A 21,875-nucleotide genomic window follows, 5' to 3' on the forward strand; every position below is an offset into this window, starting at 1 on the left:
TGCTTTTATACATTCTAAGCTGTTTAGTAGTTACTTAAATACCGAATTGAATATTAAAGTGATAACATTTTTAAATTATTTTTTAATTTTTTACAAAGATATAGATGATTTGAAATATGATATGTTTCAGGTGTACAATAGATGCTCCATTTATAGTTACTGTAAACATTGGCTGTATTCCCTGTGTTGTAAGATACATCCCTGTAGCCTTACATTACATGTTGCAGTTTGTACAAGAAAGTTGGGTAACGCAGAGTCTGGGGCATGGCTGTGTCTGACCCAGGGTCACGCTCACCCTGCCTGTCAGAGCCCAGGCCCTCACTCCTGTCTGCAGGGCAGCGAGTGGAGGCAGCCCTCATCAGCGCTGGCACCACCCTCTGAGCGGCAGTGACAGCAGTGTCTGTGTATGGACGTGCATAGTGTTTTTCCAGGAGCTTTACATGCATTTCTGCATTTAATAATTAAAGCCCTCCTGTGAGGAAGCGTTTTATGATTTTAATGAATAATACATTTTATTTTGATATTGATAGACTTCAAACCTCCGGAAAATTTACAGAAGTAGTACAGTAAACGCTTAGATACAGTTGACCTTAAAGGGCACTATTTGTCCTTTTGTGTCTGGCTTATTTTAGCATAAAGTTTCAAGGTTCATCCATAATGTAGCCTGAGTCAGTACTTTATTCTTTTGGTTTCATAATATCCTTTTTCTTTTTTTTCGTTTTTGGTCTATTTAAAAATACTTTCATTGAAGTCTAGTCAGTTTATAATGTTGTGTCAGTTTCTTGTGTACAGCACAACAATTCAGTTAAATAGGAACATACCTGTATTCATTTTCATATTCTTTTAAACGTAAGTTACTATAAGATATTAAATATATTCTCCTGTGCTATACAGTATAAACTTGCGGTTTATTCTATACATACTCAGTATCTGCAAATCTTGAACTATCAATATATTCCTTCCCACACCCTCTCCCCTCTGGTAACCATAGTTTGCTTTCTATGTCTCTGTGTCTGTTTCTGTTTTGTAGATAAGTTTATCTTTTTGTGTCTTTGAATTTTGATTTTTTTTTTTTTAAGATTCCACATGTGAGCGATCTCATATGGTATTTTTCTTTCCCTTTCTGGCTTACTTTTCTTTGAATGACATTATCCAGGTCCATTCATGTTGCTGCAAATGGCATTACTTTATTATTGTTTTATGGCTGAATAGTAGTCTATTGGAGAAATATACTACAGTCTCTTTATCCAGTCATCTTTCAGTGGACATTTAGGTTGTTTCCATGTCTTGCTATTGTAAATAGTGCTGCTGTGAACATTGGGGTAAAAGTGTCTTTTTGAGTTAGGGTTCCTTCTGGATATATGTCAAGGAGTGGGATTGCTGGGTCATATGGGAGGTCAATTTTTTGTCTTTTGAGGAATCCTCTATACAGTTTTCCACAATGGCTCCACCAAACTGCATTCCCACCACAGTGCAGGAGGGTTCCCAATTCTCCGTAGCCTCTCCAGCATTTACTGTCTGTGAACTTCTGAATGATGGCTATTCGGACTGGTGAGAGTTGAGTCTTGATTGCAGTTTTGATTTGCATTTCTCTGATAATGATATTGAGCATTTTTTTCATGTGCCTATTGGCCATTTGTATGTCTTCATTGGAGAAAAGTTTCTTTAGGACTTCTGCCCATTTTTGAATTGAATTGTTTGTTTTTCTTTCTTCTTAAGTGTAAAAGCTGTTTACATATTCTGGGAATTAAGCCCTTGTCAGTTTCATTTATTGCAACTATTTTCTCTCATTCCATAGATTGTCTTTTTGTTTTGCTTTTTGTTTCCTTTTCTGTGCAAAAGCTTGTAAGTTTAATTAGATCCTACTTGTATTATTTTGCTTGAATTTCTATTGCTTGAGTAGACTGCTCTAGGAAAACATTGTTGAGATGTATGTCAGATGTTTTGCCTATGTTTTCTTCTAAGAGGTTTATAGTGTCTTGTCTACATGTTTAAGTCTTTAAGCCATTTTAATTTATTTTTGTGTATGCTGTGAGGGAGTGGCCTAACTTCATTGATTTACATTCAGCTGTCCACTTTTCCCTACACCATTTTCTGAAGAGGCTGTCTACTCCATTGTATGTTCTCACCTCCTTTGTCAAAGATTTAATGACCAAAAGTTTGTGGGACTATTCTTGGTAATTTTGTTTATCCGTTCATTGATGGATAGATATTGTTTGTAACCTTTGGCTACTCTGAATGATACTGCCATGAATATTAATGTGCAAGTTTTTGTGAGAATATATTTTCATTCTGTTGGCTGTACAGTTGGCCCGCCATTTCTGTAGTTTCCACTTCATGGATCCAGATGGCTGATTGTAAAGGGACTCGAACATCCTTGGATTATGGTATCCAGGGTGGGGGTTCCTGAAACAAACCCCCCGAGGATACTGAGGGATGACTCTATATGTACTATATGGAATTGCTGTGCCATATAATTCTAACCTTTTGAGGAAACACCAGGCTTTTCCAAAGAAGCTGCACCATTGCCCCTTTCCAATGGCTGCGTATTGAGGGTTCCCATTTCTCTGCCTCCTGACCGACACTTGTTATTGTCCATGTTTTGATTATAACCATTCTAGTGAGTGTAAAATCAGATATCATTTTGATGTTGATTTCGCTAGTGATGCTGAGCATCTTTTCATATGCTTATTGGCCAATTGTGTATCTATTTAAATACTTGGCATATTTAAAAATTGGGTCGAATTTCTTTGTATTGGTCAGTTGTAAGCATTTGTTTTATATCCTGGATACTAGTCTCTTATTAGATATATGCTTTGCAAAATTTTTCTCCTATTCTGCAGATTGTCGTTTCACTTTAGTTTTTTTAAACATTAAAACAATTTCTTTCTAGGGCAGGTAATTAGATTTATTCATTTTATTTTTCTTGCTAAGCACGCACTCTATCACTTGAGCTACACCCTTCCCCTTCATTTCACTTTCTTGATGATGTCCTTTGTAACAAATGGTTTTAATTTTGATGAAGTCAATTTTATCTTTCTTTTTTTTCACTTGTGCTCTTGGTATTGTATCTAGGAAGCCATAGCATATCCTTGAACCACAAAGATTTAAACTATGTCTTCTTTTAGAATGTTTATACATTTAGTTTTTACGTTTCCGTCTGTGATCCATTTTGAATTAATATTTTATTTGTTATATAAAATACGGGGGTCCAGATTCCAGATTCATTCTTTTGCCTTCAGATACCCAGGTGTCTCTGCACCATTTGTTGAATAGACTATTCTTTCAATGGAGTTTTGTTGGCACATTTCTGGAAAAATGACTGTAAATGTAAGTTTCCCCCCTGGATTTTTTATTGTTTCTCATAGATTTATGCATCCAAACTTATGCCAGTACCATAATGACTTGAGTACTATAGATTTGTAGTAACCATTGAGTGAGTCCTCCAACTTTGCTCTTCTTTTTCAAGATTGTTTTGGCTGACCTGGGTCCCTTGCACTTCCATATGAATTTTGGCATCAGTTCTTCAATTTTTGCAAAGAAGTCAGCTGGAATTTTGATAGGGATTCCATTAAATTTGTAGATCACTTTCGGGAGTCTTAACATTTTTAACAATATTGTCTACCATTCCATGAACATGGGATGCCTTCCATATATGTAGATGTTTTAATTTTTTTTTGGTGATACTTCAAAATGTTCAATGTGCAAATCTTGTAAAATTTTCTTAAATGTATCTCTCATTTTATTTTTAATGCTGTTGTAGTTGGAAAGGCTGAGCTTCCTAAGGGTGGGACTATATATCAATTTATTTATTTCTAGAATTCCTACACAGCAAATACCCTAGATTTATATTTGCTACATAAATCTATCCACAATTCTTCCCACCCCCGTGTCATAAGAAACCAAGACCCAGGTTAAGCTACCTGAACACTTATGTGGAAGTGAGAAGTGAGACCCTTGGGTGGGGCTTTGTGCAGATTATACTGAAAGCTTATTCATTATGGCTTCATCTTAATTTCTTTTAAACAATCCTTTCAGTGTATATAGTCAGATACATTAAGAAAATGCCCTTTCGATGTGTGGAGGAGCTAAGACTATAATTTTCAAATAATTTCTAGTGAGAGTGTTGTACTTGAAACTAATTTGCATCAATATTTGAAGATTTATGTTTCAGGAGTTTTGACTATATAATACCTGTCTTTATTCAATAACTACAACTAAATGCTCAAACAACATGTAAGAGTTTGAGCAAACTGCCCCCGCCCCGTAGTGCTGGTTGGCTGCAGCTGTAACTGGAGTCAAGTCTTACCTATCCCAGTACGCTTGGGTGGATCTGCTCAAAGGGGTTCGTCCAATAGTTTGTCGGTAGTCTTTTGGACAAAGCCATAAAGCATTGATTTAAGGTTGCTGGAATGGTATCTATTTTATTAATATTAAGTAAGCACATATTGAGTGCTTACTGTATGTTGGGAATTGTCCCTCAGCCTCACATGAATATTATTCCGCTTAAAACCTCTCATATTTCCTTGTTATTCACACTTTACAGATAAGGAGTCTGAGTATTAGGTTTTCTCTCTTTTGGGGGGAGCTGATTATCAATGATGGGAAGTTGTAAGGAAAAAGATACTGATTCATCCAGAGAAAACATTTTTCTGAGATTCAGCACTGAAGAGGTTGATCATTGTTTGAGTAAGACTAGCCCCGGGTTGTACGGAGTCAGCATCCCTGTCCTGGACACGGCACGTATAGCAATGCGTGGTGGGTGAGGCGGCGCGGCCGTGCAGGGAACGCGGATGCCGGGCCGTTGGGCTGTGCTCAGGCCCGGTGGGGCTTTCTCCTAAGGGAAGTGGAACGTCATTGTCAGAATTTAAGTAGGGGAGATGGGTGCTCTCGTAGATCACTTTTGTCTTGTAGAATGCTTAGAAACATTTAGAAGGCTCGGCAGGAGGTGATGAGATAAGTCAGAGTAGGGTGGCTATGAGGTGTAGCAGTGTTCAATTTTCAAATGGTTTTCAGTCCCAGGTTTGTGGCTCAGTAGCCGTGTCACTTTGGATGACGCACTCAAGGAAGTGAAACAATTTATCTTATTACTTGAAGCAGTGATATACCGACTTCCCAGGACTTCTGTGGAAATCCAGTGAGATAACGTGTGCACAATGTGCAGCGTGGTCCCCAGCACACAGTCAGTGCTGAGGGAGTGCCAGTAAGAACTTTGTAGGTGAGGTGTGGGTGGTGTGACTCGTTGACTGAGGAAATTGGGCCCTGAAGGAGGGGTCCAGTCACATCTGTGAGTGATGGGACTGAGCTGGGAGAGGCAGAGGGTGGAGTTGGTGGTGCCCTTGAAACATCTAAGTGCAGTGCCACAATCACAGAGGAGGTCTAGGCCCGGGCTGTGCATTTTCCTATAATCTCAATCCCTGAGGACGCCAAGGTATTGATCATTGAACGTGAAGACATACTTACAGGACAAGTGAATAGTAGTATCATCTCTGTCATCAAAGCTCACGTCTCTTTATTCATCACTCACTTTGCTAATTGGGTACTTACAGAGCTCAATTCACCATCCTCACCTGGGCTCAGGCTCCACAGAAAAGATCTTGTGAGTCTCCCTCTTTTCCAGAAGAAAACACATTTAGCTGGTAGACTTCTCTACTTCGCCAGACTTAGAATTTTAGTTTGTTGATTTAATTCTGTTTTCTGTTGGCTGTCTCCTGACAGGAGAGACATTTTACCTCATGGTCAGGTTTCAATTAGCTGTTACTGAGAACTGCTGATCTGATCCATAGTGTATTTTTTCTATTAACTTTGTAGAGTACTTATCATTTTTCTGTCTTTCCCCTTTAATTTTGTTTCCTCTTCAATGTTCTATCCTATTTGGGGCCTTATTTTATTTTTTAATTCAAAAATGTCTGTTAGCAGTTAAGAAAACAAAAGCAAATAAAAAATGCACATGATAGCTAGATTTAGAATATATCTAGTGTGTTTTCTGTCTCGGCAATGGAGGGTTCTAGAAACTCTTGAAAACCTTCATTACATAAGTTCCTTAAAATGCTGATTAAGAAATAAGACCTTCCTTCCTCATCTTTCAAGCTGCACAGCTAATTGTCAAGAAAGTGAGGGAAAATCCTCAGAAGCCAAATCAACCAGAAAGCAGGGATTCTGGGAGATACACGAGCCTTAGAAGACCTGGGGGCCAGTTGGCTCCTGAACTGAGTTTCAGTTGCCTTGACAGGAGGGCAGGAGGTGAGCCCCAGGCCTCTCACACTGGGAGTTGGATGGCTGTTCTTATGTAAGGACAAGCACATCCTGAGAATCCTGCTTTATAAAAGGGTGAATTAGAAAGAAAAGTAAAAAAGCATTCCTCAAGGCAAGGAAGTAAGGAAAGTCAATTTTTTTGGAAGCGGGGAAAAATAACATATCCAATGTAAGTATTTAGTTTAAATCTGTTCTGGCATGAGACTGACAACAAAATCCTGGCAGAAAATCACAGCTCCTCCCGGAAAGAGAAGTTGTGTTTTGAATGAATCAGTGGGCAGCCATTCCGAAAAAGGTCTCCAGAGTCTTCTGGATCAAGATACTGGACCCAAACACCTCCCTTCCATGGTCTCATTTAAATAACCAGAAAGGTTTTAAAGGAAAGAAGCCATAATCATAGTTCTATTTATTGACATTAATATATGCTAGGAATTCAGAGGTGACTATGGAGTTGTCACCTCTTTTATGGACCTTACTTTCTATTTGACATAGTTGGGGAACTTGGTGGAGGGTGGTGTTAGACTGTTGCAATTAGCCAGGACAGGAGATTAAGAAAGCAGTGAAGGGCGGGTGACATTTTTAGCTGAGGACAGTCCTGTTCAGTTGGTTTGTAATTGCAGGCTCGTTGAGTTGTCACTGGAGGGAATTGATCATATGGAGTTTGGACTTAACTCAGGCCTCTTCATAATGGACAAGTGAACCTGGAGAAAGACAGTCAAATCTGTGCAGACATTAAAGTCCACGTGAACGTGCTGTATCCCTGAGCCAAATATAGGACAGGTAGGCAGCACTTCTTGAGGACAGAGGAGTGGTTTTTAAGGTTCTCCAAGAATGAAGCCCAGGGAACCGGGATGGCCAGTTGTCAAACTGTGACGTTGCTCTTTGGACGGTGTACCCACCGAGGTTATTGGCCGTTAATAGGTTTCCATTTCTCTTTAATGCATGACAGGTGATGAGGACGTGTGCATACACTTTTGACACCTTGTCAAAGTGACTGGGTACCTGCCTAGAAGGGCGGGCACAGCTACGGCTGCGCCATACATCTTGCCGCCCATCCCGTTCCCCGGCTCCGTGATCACGGCCGAGTGGTTCCTTGTTGAGCTGTCCGTCTCCTCTGTGACATCGTAACCCAACAAATTACCGGAGAGTATTAGCTTGGCTTTGTTCTTTTCCATCCTTCCCTTCAAATGATGATGACTGATAATGGACCCAGTTACGTTTGCAGATGATTTACACGTAGTGCTGTCAATACAAACCTTGTAATCCCCACTGTGTGATCTAGAGAAGAAAGTTACATTCTTTCCAAATTGTTTTGATGCACTTATGTGGGAAAATGATGTACGTTTGAATATGTATTTCCACTCTGAATCATCATGGCTACAGATGAATATTTGTAGACATGGAATGAGTTTACTGTATTTCAACTGTATGGTCCCCTAAATTCTCCCCAGCTTTTTAAAGTCATCACTGGAGTGCTACCTCCACAGTGTCCCAAAGCATCCACCACTGCCTGTTCTTCGCACACTGTGAGTTTCCAAGTTGGAGAAGGCTGCTGGCTGTTGAGGCATTCTCTGGCACATCTCTGGCTGGCTGATGTGAGCTTAGCACACAAGACTTGGCAGACAGTATCTAACCATGGTCACGTCCATTTCTGGAACACTCATGGAGGATTTTACACCTATGCTAGTGGCATACGTTATTTCTTTTGGTTTTCAAAACAATCATAATTAGATTTTATCACCTGTATTAATAAGGAAACTGTCAAAGCGAGTGATGTGCAGACTTTGGACTGGAACACGGGTCTTTCTGATCCCTGTCTCTGTTCCCTCCCCAGCCTATCCTTCCAAATGTCCAGGAGACTCTTCCTCAGTCTTGAGTTTCCCGCTGATGTTACCACTGTCTTTGTTTCTGGAGAGGAAAACAAGTCTAAACTTACTTTCCAGTTGGAAATGGAATGGAGAGTTAACGTTGGAAGCCGGGAGAGTCTGTCCTGTGATGAAGCGGTCTCTGAGCCACTTCCATGGGGACGTCACGTCACTGTCTGGGCCCCTTGCGCAGCCTGTGCACAGGTGATAAGCCAGATGTGCTGAGCAGTCCTACCGGACAGGGAAGTGCGTTGGAAATGAGTTTGGGTATTTGGTTTCATTACATATGTTCCTGAGGGCCTTGGCCTGGCACTTCAAATGGGACCACTCCCTGTCCCACAGACTCGTGCTCTGGGCCCGTGCAGAACTAACGTGGCCTCAGCCTGAGGCTCAGGGCCCGTGGTGATGAGGAGCATTTTAGTCCAGGGTCTGCCGGAGGCTCTGACACTTCTGGGCCATGGGAATTTGTCCAGGATGATAATAAATCCTCCCCGAGATTCAGATTTCCTTGCCTGTGAGCTGGGGTAGTAATAGTTTCTGAAATGATTGTAATGATTCAGTAACGGGCACAGCGTGTGCTGGCAGGAAGCTGGTGTTTAAGGAGCAGAAGTCGCAGTCACTCTGTCAGCCTCTCACTGTGTGCTCTGTGCTTTGAGAGGTTGTGTGTTTGGTGAAAGTCCCGCCCAAACCCTAGGGTGTAGATGAACTGTTGTTCCTTTACTTTCCCGTCCTTTTCCTCTTTCCCTTCTCTGTGTCCCATGTTTAGGTAGCAGATTCCTCTGTTTCAGGGAATTCGGACCTTTCTAGTAAAAGGAGAGGCGGAACGCGGAAAGGTGGGGCCCAGAGTGGGTCTGGAGCATCCGCACAGCGCTGCTTCCCTGCATTTCTGCATCCGGTCCCATCAGTGCGTGAAGTCAGCCTTCCTCTTCCTTCCTGTGTCGTTCGGTCTCTGTTTTAAGGGAAAATTTTTTACGGGTCTTTTTTCCATTACATGTTTCGTTCAGATGCTTGTTGCTTTTCTCCCTGTGCTTCAGCATTCCTAGGAGAGAATTCAGCAGTGCAGCATCCTCTCCGAGCTCTATGAGTTGATCGGCTTCCACCGCAAGTCCGCCTTCTTCAAGCGGGTGGCCCCCGTGCAGCGCGCGGCCCCCGGCATTACGGAGCCTGGCGGGAAGGCCTGCTACCGACTGCTTCTGCAGACGCTTCCTGGCTACAGTCTGTCGCTGGATCTGCAGGACTTCAGCAAAGGTGTTGGAACTAAAACATTGCTTCAGTCCCATTAACCATGCCTGGTTTGGGCCCTGCTGTCCTGTCTCATCAGGGTGAATACTGATTCGTTTAGAATAGGGCTCAGCAGACTTTTTCTCTCAAGGGCTTGGGAGTAAATATTTCAGGGTCTGGAAACCTCCTGATCTCTGGTGCAGCTGCTCAGCTCTGCTGTTCAGACGCCAGAGCATCCGGACATTCCACACACCCACAGAGCTTTATTAACAGCGGTGTCTGGGGCTGGATTCAGTGTATGAACTGCAGTTTGTCCCCACAGCCTCCTCACTATTGACGCCTGCACCAGAGCATGCATTTGCGACAATGGGTGAACCTGCACTGACACGTCATCATCACCCAGAGCCCAGACTTAACACTAGGATTTACACTTGGTGGTGTGCACTCTGTGGGTTTGGACAGATGTGCAATGACATGTATCCACCATCACAGCATCATACAGAGTAGTCTGTCTTAATGACCTTAAAATGCTCCGTGCTGCACCTCATTCATTGCTCCTTCCCCTCTAGCCTCTGACAGCCACTGATCTTTTAGTCTCTGTGGTTTTCCCTTTCCCAGAACACCATACAGTTGGAATCAGACAGTTGCGGAACCTTCCCAGATTGGCTTCTTTCCCTTAGTAATATGCATTTAAGGTTCCTCCATGTCTTTCCATGCCTTGATAACTCATTTCATTTTAGCACCAAATAATAGTCCATTTTCTGGCTGGACCACAGTTAATCCATTCACCTACTGAAGAACAGCTTAGTTGCTTCTGAGTTCTGGTGATTATGAATAAAGCTGCTATTAACATCTGTATGCAGTTTTGTGTGTGGACATATGTTTCCATTTCGTCGAGTAAACACCAAGGATCACAGTTGCCGGATCATGTGTTAGGAGTACGTTTAGTTTTGTAAAAATTTGCCAGACCGTCTTCCAAAGTATCTGGGCCATTTTACATTCCCACCAGCAATGCATGAGAATTCCTTATGCTCCACATCCTCACCAGCATTTGGTGCTGTCAGTGTTCTGAGTTTTGGCAGTTCTGACAGGTGTGCAGTGGTACCTCGCTGTTTCAGTCTGCATCCCCTTGATGACAGATGCTGTGGAGCATCTTTCCATAGACTTCTTTGGCATCTAGATTTTTTCTTTGATGAGATCTGTGTCAGGAATTTTGCTCATTTTTTAATCAGGTTGTTCATCCTTCTTGTTGAGTTTAAAGAGATTTTGGTATATTCTGGATATCAGCCCTTTATCAATGTGTCCCTGCCCTTCACCTGCAGCACCGGAGTTGTCCTTTGGGTCTCAGTGGAGTGTCAGCTCTTCAAAGAGGTTCCCTGTCTTCCCTCAGCCTAAATACTGTCCTTGTATTTTTCACTTTCATTGACTCATTTTGTTCTTTTTAAATAGCATTTCCCATAATTTGTAAGTATATTAAAAAAAAGGGCAATGATTGAACACCACCTCCCCCACCAGGCTGTGTGCCCTGTGAGAGCAGAGGCCCTGTCCCCACTCACCATTTCCCATGACAGCACATGGCACATGTCCATGTAAAAGTGTGTAACGTGGGGCCAAACCTGATGAGCAGCTATGATGACATGTGTTGGCTACCATTTATTGAGTAGACTTTGTTTCTGATGTAAATTATTAAATCACATGAATTAAACTTGTTTGTTTTGAAAAATAAAACAACAAAGCCCACCTCCATTTGATTGGTACTTTCTACTTAGCCTTCTGACACAGGAGGGGATGTTCACAATCATTTTCTGGAGGAGGTTGGGGAGGTAAAGTAAGAGAGTGAGATCAAATAAAGTAAAAATGATAACTATCAGTTGGCTTTATTTTCACTAAGACATAAAAGTTACTTTAAACCCTATCTCAGCTGTTGTTCTGTTGTTTTAAACATTTCTCATAGAATTAAATGGAAGCCCACTAAACCCTGAAAGGGAAATTGTGTGCTCAAGTCCTGAAAATTGTTTATGTCTATTTCTTGAAATGCACAATTTCCCTGCTGGTTAAAGAAATTCGAGGCGGGAACACAGCCGTGCGCTGTGTGTCTGCCGGCTTCACGGGCTGCTCACTGTCATTTTCATTTTCTTGTGTTGCAGTTTATGAAGGTTTTCCCATGAGATATATTGCTCAGCCTTTTCCTGAATGAAGGATTGAATTTTCCACAGGAAATCTTATGAAAGAGAGTGACAAGGCACATGGGTTTCCCAAAAAGGAATACTTGATGTAATAAACTCTCACTATGGTGAACCTTTTTTAATACAAGCCAGTTGAAGATTTTATCACTAGGTCATAGGCCACAAATCTGTGTTAAGAATAAAAAGATTCAAATTTTATAGAAGAAGCAGTTTGAATCAAGTAGAAATTATGATTTGTACACTAGTTGGTGTTAGAAATTATACTCAGTCTTATCATAATTGCCTGTGGTAGGAACTGGATTATTATTTATTTATTAAAAAAAAATCCACTAGGTGCTATTTGCCCCATTCTTGATGCAGCAGTGCTGAGGTTAGTTAAGTTGGGCCATTTAGGATTGTTAGCTAGGTTTTCCGGACATTGATTTCAGCCTCTTTATCTTTTTTACAATCTCTTCTTTTGTATCGGCCTTTGGTCTTTTGACAACGTGGAAATACTGCACGGATCTGCCTTTCCCTTTTTTCCTGTCTTTGTGGGAAAAGATTTCTGAAAGACAAACTACTAGGATATTAAGGATTTTGTGTGGGGTAAGTTTGTTCAGTTCTAAGGATTTCAATTAATACGCATTAATACTTGCTATTCAGCTAATGACAGTAAAATTATAAACTAACTTAAGTATACATGAGTAAGTATAGTACAATAAGCCAATCACCCAGATTAAGGAATTCACAAACTTTTCCATATTTCCTTTATTCAGACCTTTGTTCTTTTATTTGTCCTTTGTTGAAGTATTTGACAGCAAATCCAAGAAGACATGTCATTTTACCCTATGTGCTCAAGTAGGCATGTCTGAAAAATGAGGGCCTTTTTTTGATCAGGTTTTTCCATTTGACCCATGTGCTCATTAAGTGCCAGCTTTATCATGCATCTCACTAGGCATTAGGGATCCTTGGGGCAATGAGACAGTCCTGGCTCCCAAGGAAGTAAGGGCTGATGGAAGAAACCAACACAGGAGCTTGGGTGCCTCACTTAAGGTCCCTACTGGATGACACCAATTGGACAAAATTTGTGCACAATACAGTAGGATTCACAGAAGGGACTGGTCAGACTTGTAGGGCAGGCCGTGAGAGAGGCGGTCAGCAGGGCTACAAGAGGAGGACTCATTTGATCAGAATCTGAAATCCTTTCTGCCAACCTTTCTACCAAGCCCCCAAGGCCATCACAAACAACCCTGTGCTGAAACTGTTTTTGATTCCAGTTACCACATCTCCTTCAGGAAGGATTTTAAGGTGGAAAATATTTAAAATCCGTAATTGTTGCCAGAAGGGACATAGAACAAGGAACATGTAAACAACACAAATGTCCATCAGCACATGACTGGATAAAGACGAGGTGATACATATATACAATGGAATACTACTCAGCCATAAAAGATGCCATTTGCAGCAACATGGATGGACCTGAAGACTGTCATTCTAAGTGAAGTGGGGTGGAAAGAGAAAGAAAAATGCCATATGACTTCATTTATGGGGAATCTAAAATTAATAGCAATAATAATAAGACCACAAATGAACTAAATATTGTTTTGATTTCTTGAATATATGCAAGCACATCTGACCATCCTTTGTGATTGGATTACCATATTCTGTTTATTCTTTTGTAGATGTCCTTATTCCTCTGGTAACTAATTTTAAAAATCTAAAGCTCTAATCTGTTCTTATGAAACAATAATTAGTACATATATGTAAACTAAAAAATGCAGTATGCTCTATACATGTATTTACATGCAATATGTGTATGTGAAGTTGAACTGTAAAAATTCTACCTGATAAAACTGAAAAAGGAAAAAAATAAAAAATTTATTTTAAAAAAACACCCCTCTTTAGATATTAAAACGTTCATTTCTGAGATTCTGTGAAAGACAGCATGGAAGTAGGTTTTTAAGATTTTCTCCTTGTTCCTCGGTGAGCAGCCTGGGCTGCACAGCTTGACCGCCACAGGCACCCAGGACTTGCCGGCTTTCTCCTCACTTGTTGGGAGGAAGATTAGCTGCTTCAGGAATATTTATGCTCTTAGAAGTTGCTGAAAACCCCACAGAGCTTCTGTTTACATGGAGTGTATCTGTCAATATACCCCATTTTAGAAATTTGAACAGAAAATTTAAACCCAAGAACTGACAAGCACACGCTGCCCCAGCACGTGGTCAAAGCAGTGCTGCCACGGTGGCGTGTGTTGGTTCTAGAAAAAATGCACAATACACTCAAGAATGAGGGTGAACCCACAGATCTCATCTCAGCAATGCTATGAAGAGGTGGGAACCAAAGCCCCTAAAACAGTGTTGAAGTCCCCAGATGTCTCAGAACACACAGAGCCATGGGTTCAAGAATCCAGTGTCTCACGGATCATCGGCTGTGGAGACCGCGTCCTGGGTCAGGAGAAGCAGAATTAGGGACAGAAAGCACACAGTCCTATTGACAGCAAAGTTTTAAATGTTTTGAATTGACAAATTTTGGCAAAGATTTGCATTTAGACTACTACATTTCCTCTCCTGGAGACGTTAGAAGGATAACACTGATTAATAGAGGATGATTGTAATGGATTAATTATGATACTGATGACATGGGCTGCGAACACTAACCCTGCACTCAGTGTATAATAAGACTTTTATGTACACAATTCATTAGGTCTCCACACCCCTGCAACGTGGCATTAAGCACTCATACAACCATGAAACCAGTGACTATAAAACAGTCACAAGCCTTCCTCTCCAGCATGAGGTAGCAAAACCAGAAAGGATTTTCAATGACAAAAGCCAAAATCATATATTTTGGGGAAAGAAAGCAAATGAAACACTGAAGAACAATAAACCAAAAAGAGCAGATGGAATGGAAAATTTTATTGAAGAAAGCAATGATTGATTCAATTAAAACAGCTAATGTCCCTGGTATAATTGAACCATCAATCCAAATTTTTGGAAAAGTGGGTTGTGAAATTACTGTCTCATTTAATATTGGAATTCTTATTTGGACCAATTTGATATGCACCACTGGTGTGAGGTTAGATATTTAGGTAAATAACAATATTCCTATTTTTTAAGTTAACAGGAAACATAACACAGGACTCCAGATTTAGGGAGAGAATGCAAAAAACTACTATCATACTCCATCCAGTAAGGACAAGTGTCCCTGCGTCACCAAAGCAATGAGAATTTGCACAAAGAAAACACAGTTCTCCAATTGTGACAAATACTAGACCGTGAGCCATGAGTTACGAGAACAAGCAACTGTTTAAATGCCATGGGCAAATTTTTTTTATCATCTTGAAAACATCACTGATGTTCTAGGTAAGAAATAGAATTGTTTTACTAACAAATCCAACTGACACAGGGGTATTTCCAAGTGAGAAGGTGATTCCAAAAAGTGCAGTAAAATGAGTAAGGATGATCTGCACAGTGACGGAGATGGTCTTAGACTAACCAGCACCACGATTCCTGGTTTTACACTTGCTTTCTGCTCGTCACCTCTGACCCAAGAACTCATCAAATGATTGTTTTTTCTTTAGGGAAAAAAAATAAATAAAATCTAACTGCAAGATGTGGTATGTAAAGCGGTAATGAAGTTTTCTAACCTTACGATGCAGCCAGTGTAATGTAGCACTTATTCGGGCACTAGAATTTTTAATTTATTACTTTTATACCCTATTTCTATCCTAAAGGAGACACTTAAAGTTTTCTACTTTATTCAATGTATCTTGTGAGGGTTGTGATAAACACTGGTATGGCAGTTTTCAGAGATTCAAAATCGCCTCTGTGTTTGAGGTCAGGAAAGGCAAGGCTCCCTCACTGCTGCGAAGGAGAAGGAATCCCCGGAGTCAGCCTCCGGGCAGCTTCCGAACCGCATTTGCTTGCACTTAGCACAGGACACCATCAGCAATTGTAACTCTGACAAGGAGAATTCCCCGGGGACATGGAGGTGCTCTAACATTCTGAAGCCACTTGTTTCCCATTTAGGTAAGGCTTGAAAAAATAGTTTATTAGAAGTGACTCTCTTTGTATGTGCCTTTTGTCCTGAGAGGTCACTAATTAGCATAGAATATAAAATACCCCATAATATAAGAATTTAGGCACCACATCTTTCCATCTACCTATTTGTTTATCATATTTATAGTTAGGTTACATTTTCTATGACGTTCACTTCCGGGCACCAGAAAAGAAAGGTTACAAAATATTTATTATAAATAGGGGGGACTGGGTCTAAGAGTTAAAAACCACTCCTGCTAACAATAAAAACCATATAATAATTTTAATCTCAGTTGCATCAGACCTTCCAGAATTACTCCCTCAATTTCACTGTTAAAACAGTAATGGAATCTCTGTTCTTCCAAGACTCTGGCCTGATCACCACCCATCCAGATATCTGTCTGTGGGTCCCTACTTGTCCTCGAGGCCCCCGAACACACCATATGGGGTGAACTTTCTTCAGTGTCCCTACAGTAGGGGGAACCTGGAAGTCCCAGGCACTGTCCAGGAGTCACACCTACCAGCAAAAATCAAAGTCATGTGACTGAAACGGGACAACACAGGTGGTGTGATAGGGCTGAAAGCTCACCAAAACAGGTTTGGGGGCCTAACCCAAGCCCTCCGGCTCCTAACATGAAGAAGGACAGGGAGTCCCAATTAGCCACGAGACTGGGGGGCTTCATTACTCCATGAATAAAGGATTTGTGCCATTGCCACCTTTAGACAGGGAACCCCAGAACCCAGACTTTGAAGCATCGTGTCCCCTACCCTCTGAACAAATATTCTCTCAAGATACGTAGTGAGAGATGGGAGCCCCAGTGAGCTCTGGAATAAGATGCAATCTGAAAGACTGCTGGTAACAAATGGTGTGGAGCTCGGGCAGCCCCCAGGGCCACCAGCCATTCTGGTACCACTGATGCCCACACTTCCATCCACAACAGCTTCTTCAGGACACTTACGCACAATAACCATCACACAAAAATGGTTGCTTAGACATGTTTTAAGAGAAATAACATTAAGAGAATGCCAAATTCATGATAAGTCAGAGAAAAGACCCCAGAGTATTTACTGAATGAGATCTCACGTGTGCTCCGCATGAGCTTTAAACCCTTAGGACACAGTCATGGAACAGTAGGCATTTTCTTTCTTTCCTCCAAGTTGGTTTGCTGGAGAGCTCCGTAGACAAAGGAAGACTCTGGATCCCACCTCTACTACTTACACAAAAGGCACAACACGTAGAGAGGTATCAGCGCTGGTGCGACCGCCTCCAATGTGCGCACTGCAGTGCCCAGCTCCCCGAGGAGCAGAGCTTCCCCCACAGGAGCAGAAACCCCCAGGAGCAGAGCTCCCCCAACGGGCACTGCAGTGCCTGCGAGAATCAGGTATCTGATGAGTGAGCCTAGGGCGGGCAAGACAGGAAGCAAGAACCACTCCCTCACTCTCTGCAGGTGATCTCTGTGTCATCTTGAATAAATACAGTCAGCATTAAAGATGTTTGACCAGAGGGTAATAGGTAAGGCCTCCCCAAATCTCGCATTCCTTTAGTGGGAGTCCTGTTAGAACACATGGTGACAAGAGACGCTGGCTTTACATGCGCAGGTTGCCCTCAGGGCTGCAGTGGAGGCCACGGTGCTGCCTCTGCCCCACCTCCTGCCTTCTTCCCGCAGACCTCACAGGGGCCGCTGACTCGTTCCTTTGACTTTCTCTCCTTGGTTGTGCTGCTCTTCCAGCTTTTAAGAGCTCATAAGAACCTCACCAGAAAATCTTTAACAATGAACGCAAATCAAATGAAATCAACCAAAGAAACACACTGCCTTCATCATTACTTTACATTTTAGGATGAAATTCTTGAAGACGACTCCCTGACCTGAAGGGATGGATGGAGGAGTAAAGAAAAGAAGACAAGCATCTTTGGCCCATAAAAAATGAGAGGTAACCAGATGGTGGCTAGTTTTCATTGCACCTCTCTGCCCTCCTCAATTTCACATGCCCCTCCCAACTCAACTCATCGGAACTCCACTGAAGGAGACGGCTTTGCAAATTTATTGGTAGCCAAAGAAATCGCTTGAGAAATAGTGTCCCAAACCCAACGAGAACACTGAAAGCTGACCAGTGCCAGGATCTGAATACTAAAACACACAGATTCAAACTCCGACACCATCCCTGGTGGGTGTACTTACAGTGGGGGTGTGGCCGTGCAATTTGTCAGCATCCAACATATAAAAATGAAAGGGATACCAGTTTTCAACATCACAGTCCCTCTGAAACAACTGGTAGTCAATTAGCGTTTGTCGGCAGCAAAAGTCGATTTTCTCCCCTGCACGTGGAGGTGAACACACAGAAGAGACTGATGATCCCCGCTGCGAGTGTAGCTAAGTGTGTCCAAGCAAACTGACTCCACCAGCCTTCTGATGAACAGGGGAGTGTGTGAGCCGTGTGGCTTTGCAGACTGATGGCCAGGGAAAGAGGGCGCTTCCTTAATTTTGGGAGAAAAACGCGGAAGCAGCACTCGCTGGAAATAAATTCTAATTAAAATTTCAGTTGCCCTTCCTGCAGCGTAACCCACGCCAATAGATGAGGCTCCCTCCGTGCTGTCCAGTCATGTGAGCCAGGCTCATTACTGTACCTGTGTGTTTGGCTTAGCAAGTGAATCATGTCTGTTTTCTGGAAATTACATGAGGGTGGAAAACTTCCAAACATGTTCATTTATTTGCTGTGGAATTTGTTTAATCCTCTTGAGAGCATTTACAATGACAACCTTCTTAAATAAGCATCTTTGCCCGAGAAACCTTCCAAGGCACATGCGCCGAAACCTAGGACAACCCAGAAGCAAAATCAAAACCGTTAATAAATAATAATATGTCATAGCACTAACCACCAAAATTATATATATTAAAAAAAAAAAAGCCAGGGCTTTATGCTGTCCAGGGTTTGAATCATTTATTTAACGTGTCAATTATTACAAGAATAAACTTTTCTAAATGTAAAACCTCCTCAGAAATCTTCAACTACTATTCAAGAAAAATATCACAGAAAATTTCTGAAAAGCATTTAAAGGAAAATCATTTTTAACTGAATCTTATTCTAGGCACACAGAATAAATTCTCTTTAGAGAACTCCTACATTTTTTTTTAATAAATGACCTATAAAAATACAACCAGCATTAATCAGTAAATCTTCATTCCTTATTTTTAAAATTTTTAGGGCATGCTATTTTTTTTAAATCAAATGAGGAGGTATTCGCAAGCCAATGGACAACGGAATTACCTAAGGAGACATTATAAAGCAGCAAGAGCAACTAGCATTTTGACAAGCATTCTGCCTGAGAGTCACTCGTACCATCTCATTTTGACCTGGCCACTTGGAGGTGAGCTCCATCAGCCCACTTAACACATGAAGATACTGAGGCTATGGGTGGTCATGTTTCCAGTACTTAGGGGAGCCAGGATCCAAACAGGGATCACTGTCTATAGAGCCTGTGCCTTTACCAGATCACACTTACATTTCTCACACTTCAAATGCACTCAGTCCCCGAGGTAACACACCTTCCTTGTGTTTCTAAGAGTTTTAGGAAGTACTGAAATACAAAGACTTATCAGACATTTGTGTGGGCTAATTTTTTATTTTCTGATTTTTCTGAATCAGTTCAGGCTGAATTCATACTACTTATGAGGAGAAGTCCTGAGACCGAGGAGAGAGGGGAAGATAGTCCAGACATAAACAATTTCAAGAGATCCACTTCATCAAGGAAGCAAAGTATTAAATAAACAACTTCAACAACAAGCTTGTCAATAAACCTTGGTGTCTCTGTCTCTGCCTGAAGGAGGGTAAGCCCTCCAACCCATCTGCCTTCCAGCCACATACCCTGGATGATCTTGGTTCAATCACCTGTGACACGTGTGTTCTCCAGGAAATCTTTGTAGAGATTAAACGATAAAACTATATGCATAGGGGATACTTATTTGTTAAGCAGTAGGCACTAAACAAATAATAAAATTATTTTATTTCATGAAAATGGGAGATAGGTCTCCCAATTAAACATTCCTGACAGAATCCCAACAAGCACTTTAATTTATCTGCCAGAAATTGTAAAATAACATTTCTTTTTAAAGGCTGTATCCATTCTCCCTACTTTTTACCAATCCTGGCTGTTATCCTGAAAATCTATTCCCAGAACTTGGCATCCATCTCCCATATTTAAATCCTTTAAGTTTGAAATTATGATGAAGCTTGGGCACATAAAGATTCACACCATAATTCACAGAATAAACAAAGACCACAGGAACAGGGCCACTTCCAGACCCCATGTGCTCAGGACAGCCTCCAAACTTCATAAAATCAGATGCATGCTGTTTGAAGGGAAAGAAAATTGAATGTGATCAAGGAGGCTGACATAGAGCACTGGCTGGCTCAAGAGACGACTCCTTCAACCCCTCGTCTGACTTAAGTCATCTAACAGTTATCAGGTGATCTCTAACTAAAAGTAAAACAGGGGTAGGGTTGAAAAGTAATTTTTTTCCTACAATATATACATATTGTCAACTAAATTTTGGCACGTGTCATCTGCCTCTGATTTGATTAAGTCATGAGCCACTGCAGCTGCTGACCTTTAACACCCTCTGAAAGTAGTTCTGTGTGGAGATCAGGAATGGGGCGCTCTGTGCTCTGGGAAAATGGGCAGAAAATCTTTCAGATATTTAGACATTTTCAGGAAATTTTATGAGCCCAAATTCTTGCATCTCCTCCTATCTAGAAAAGCACTAAAATCATTAACAGAGACACCTGTTCCTCGACTAGCAGCAGCCTCGGACTTAACGTATACTTGACTGCACGTCCGCATACAATGAAATCTCATATAATGCTGAGCTCCCCCTCATCGTCAGAGCAGTTCCTCCGAGCTCTCTGAGATGCTGTCACCTGGGTTCTAGTCCTCATTTTGCCCCAGATAAAACTTAACCCAGAACTCTCACGTTGTGTGCCTTATTGACAGTACCACACAAATTAAGCTTACATACTTAAACTCATAGTAAACATTCAGTATCAAATATTTCTTGACTTAAATTATTTTTTAAAAGTAAATAATTATTCCATTTCTTAAATATAGCATCTTTAAATATAAATTAACAGATATTTGTGAATTTTAGAATAATAAATTCTGGAGAAATTTTTAGCTACTTAATAAAAAAGCTATTGTGTGGAGTTTTAGAAATTCAGAAGTGGAAAAGAATAGTATTGTAACTCAAGTTCTTGTTTTAATTGCAGAGATCCTGAGGCCTCAAAAGACATATAAAGTTTCCTGATTTTATACACTGTCCTTTAACAGAAAGCCTAGAAGTAAGATCCTGGTCTTTGAGAAACCAAGACTTGATCGGCTGGTGCAGGGCTGAACTTTATGAAAATGGGTCATGAGAAAGAACCAGAATGCTGGGGCCTGGGCAAGGCAGCGGAAGGAAGGAGGGTCTCACATGGTCGTGGGTGAGAAATAGGCTCCCACAGTGCTGGTGTGATGGGCATCCCTCAAGGGCCTGAAAACTACTATTTAGCACACCTGCCACCGAAAAGCACACTTGCTGTTTAACAAGAAGGCTGACCAGGAGGCTTTCTCAGTGACACAAGTTGCTATTTTCATGTGAACTCTACAACTACAGGAAGAGAAAGAATAGAAAGCTGATATTAATTACTAATAATTTACACCAAGAACCAAGGAATTTCCAGGAGAAATATAAAGAATTTTTGGAAGTTTCATTATGTGAACTTACTGCCAATTCAGTTGTCTTAAAAATTGTTCTATAAAATATATAGTCCTTTGCTGTTCCAAATCACATTTGAAAGAATAATGTTTCTTAAGGGTGTTTCTGGAATTTTCTTCTATTTCCTAACACCAAATCTCAGAGCTTTAGAGAAATGGAGGGTTGGAATTTCGTCCACTCTTCTCTAGGCAATTTATTGTTCCTGCAAAGAACAAGGGGGGAATCACACAGAAAAGCATTTGAGCATCAGGCTGCTTACATTTCCTCTGGAAGTCTTGGAAAATAACGTGGAAATGAACAGCAGGACAGAAACCTGGCGGGAGGGTCACTGGCTAGAAGGTGAGAACAAATGTGTTTTCCAACGTGCTCTGGTCGCCACTTGTTTAAATGAACCGAGAAATTGGTCCAGCATACACGCACCTCTATGTGAAAATCTCAAGCGTTACCAACTGCTCAGTGCAGCCCGAAGCAATGGACGGACTGCAGATGCCCCCGGCGGCTCATCGTGGTGTCTTACACCATGTGCAGGATGATCGGTTCCTTCCCGCCCACTCCCTCCCCTCCCCTCCAGGGAGATGGCTG

At 41.4% G+C, this 21,875-nt stretch overlaps 1 long non-coding RNA gene across 1 annotated transcript; it reads left to right on the forward strand.

Annotated features, from left to right (window-relative positions):
* The first annotated feature begins 17,346 nt into the window (after positions 1-17,346).
* On the forward strand, positions 17,347-19,340 carry LOC141577351 (uncharacterized). The gene is made up of 3 exons (XR_012506223.1): positions 17,347-17,475; positions 18,748-18,910; positions 19,189-19,340. It is a non-coding gene; the product is annotated as an uncharacterized LOC141577351 (long non-coding RNA).
* The last annotated feature ends 2,535 nt before the right edge of the window (positions 19,341-21,875 follow it).

This window comes from Camelus bactrianus, chromosome 4, assembly GCF_048773025.1.
Source record: "Camelus bactrianus isolate YW-2024 breed Bactrian camel chromosome 4, ASM4877302v1, whole genome shotgun sequence".
NCBI lineage: Eukaryota > Metazoa > Chordata > Mammalia > Artiodactyla > Camelidae > Camelus > Camelus bactrianus.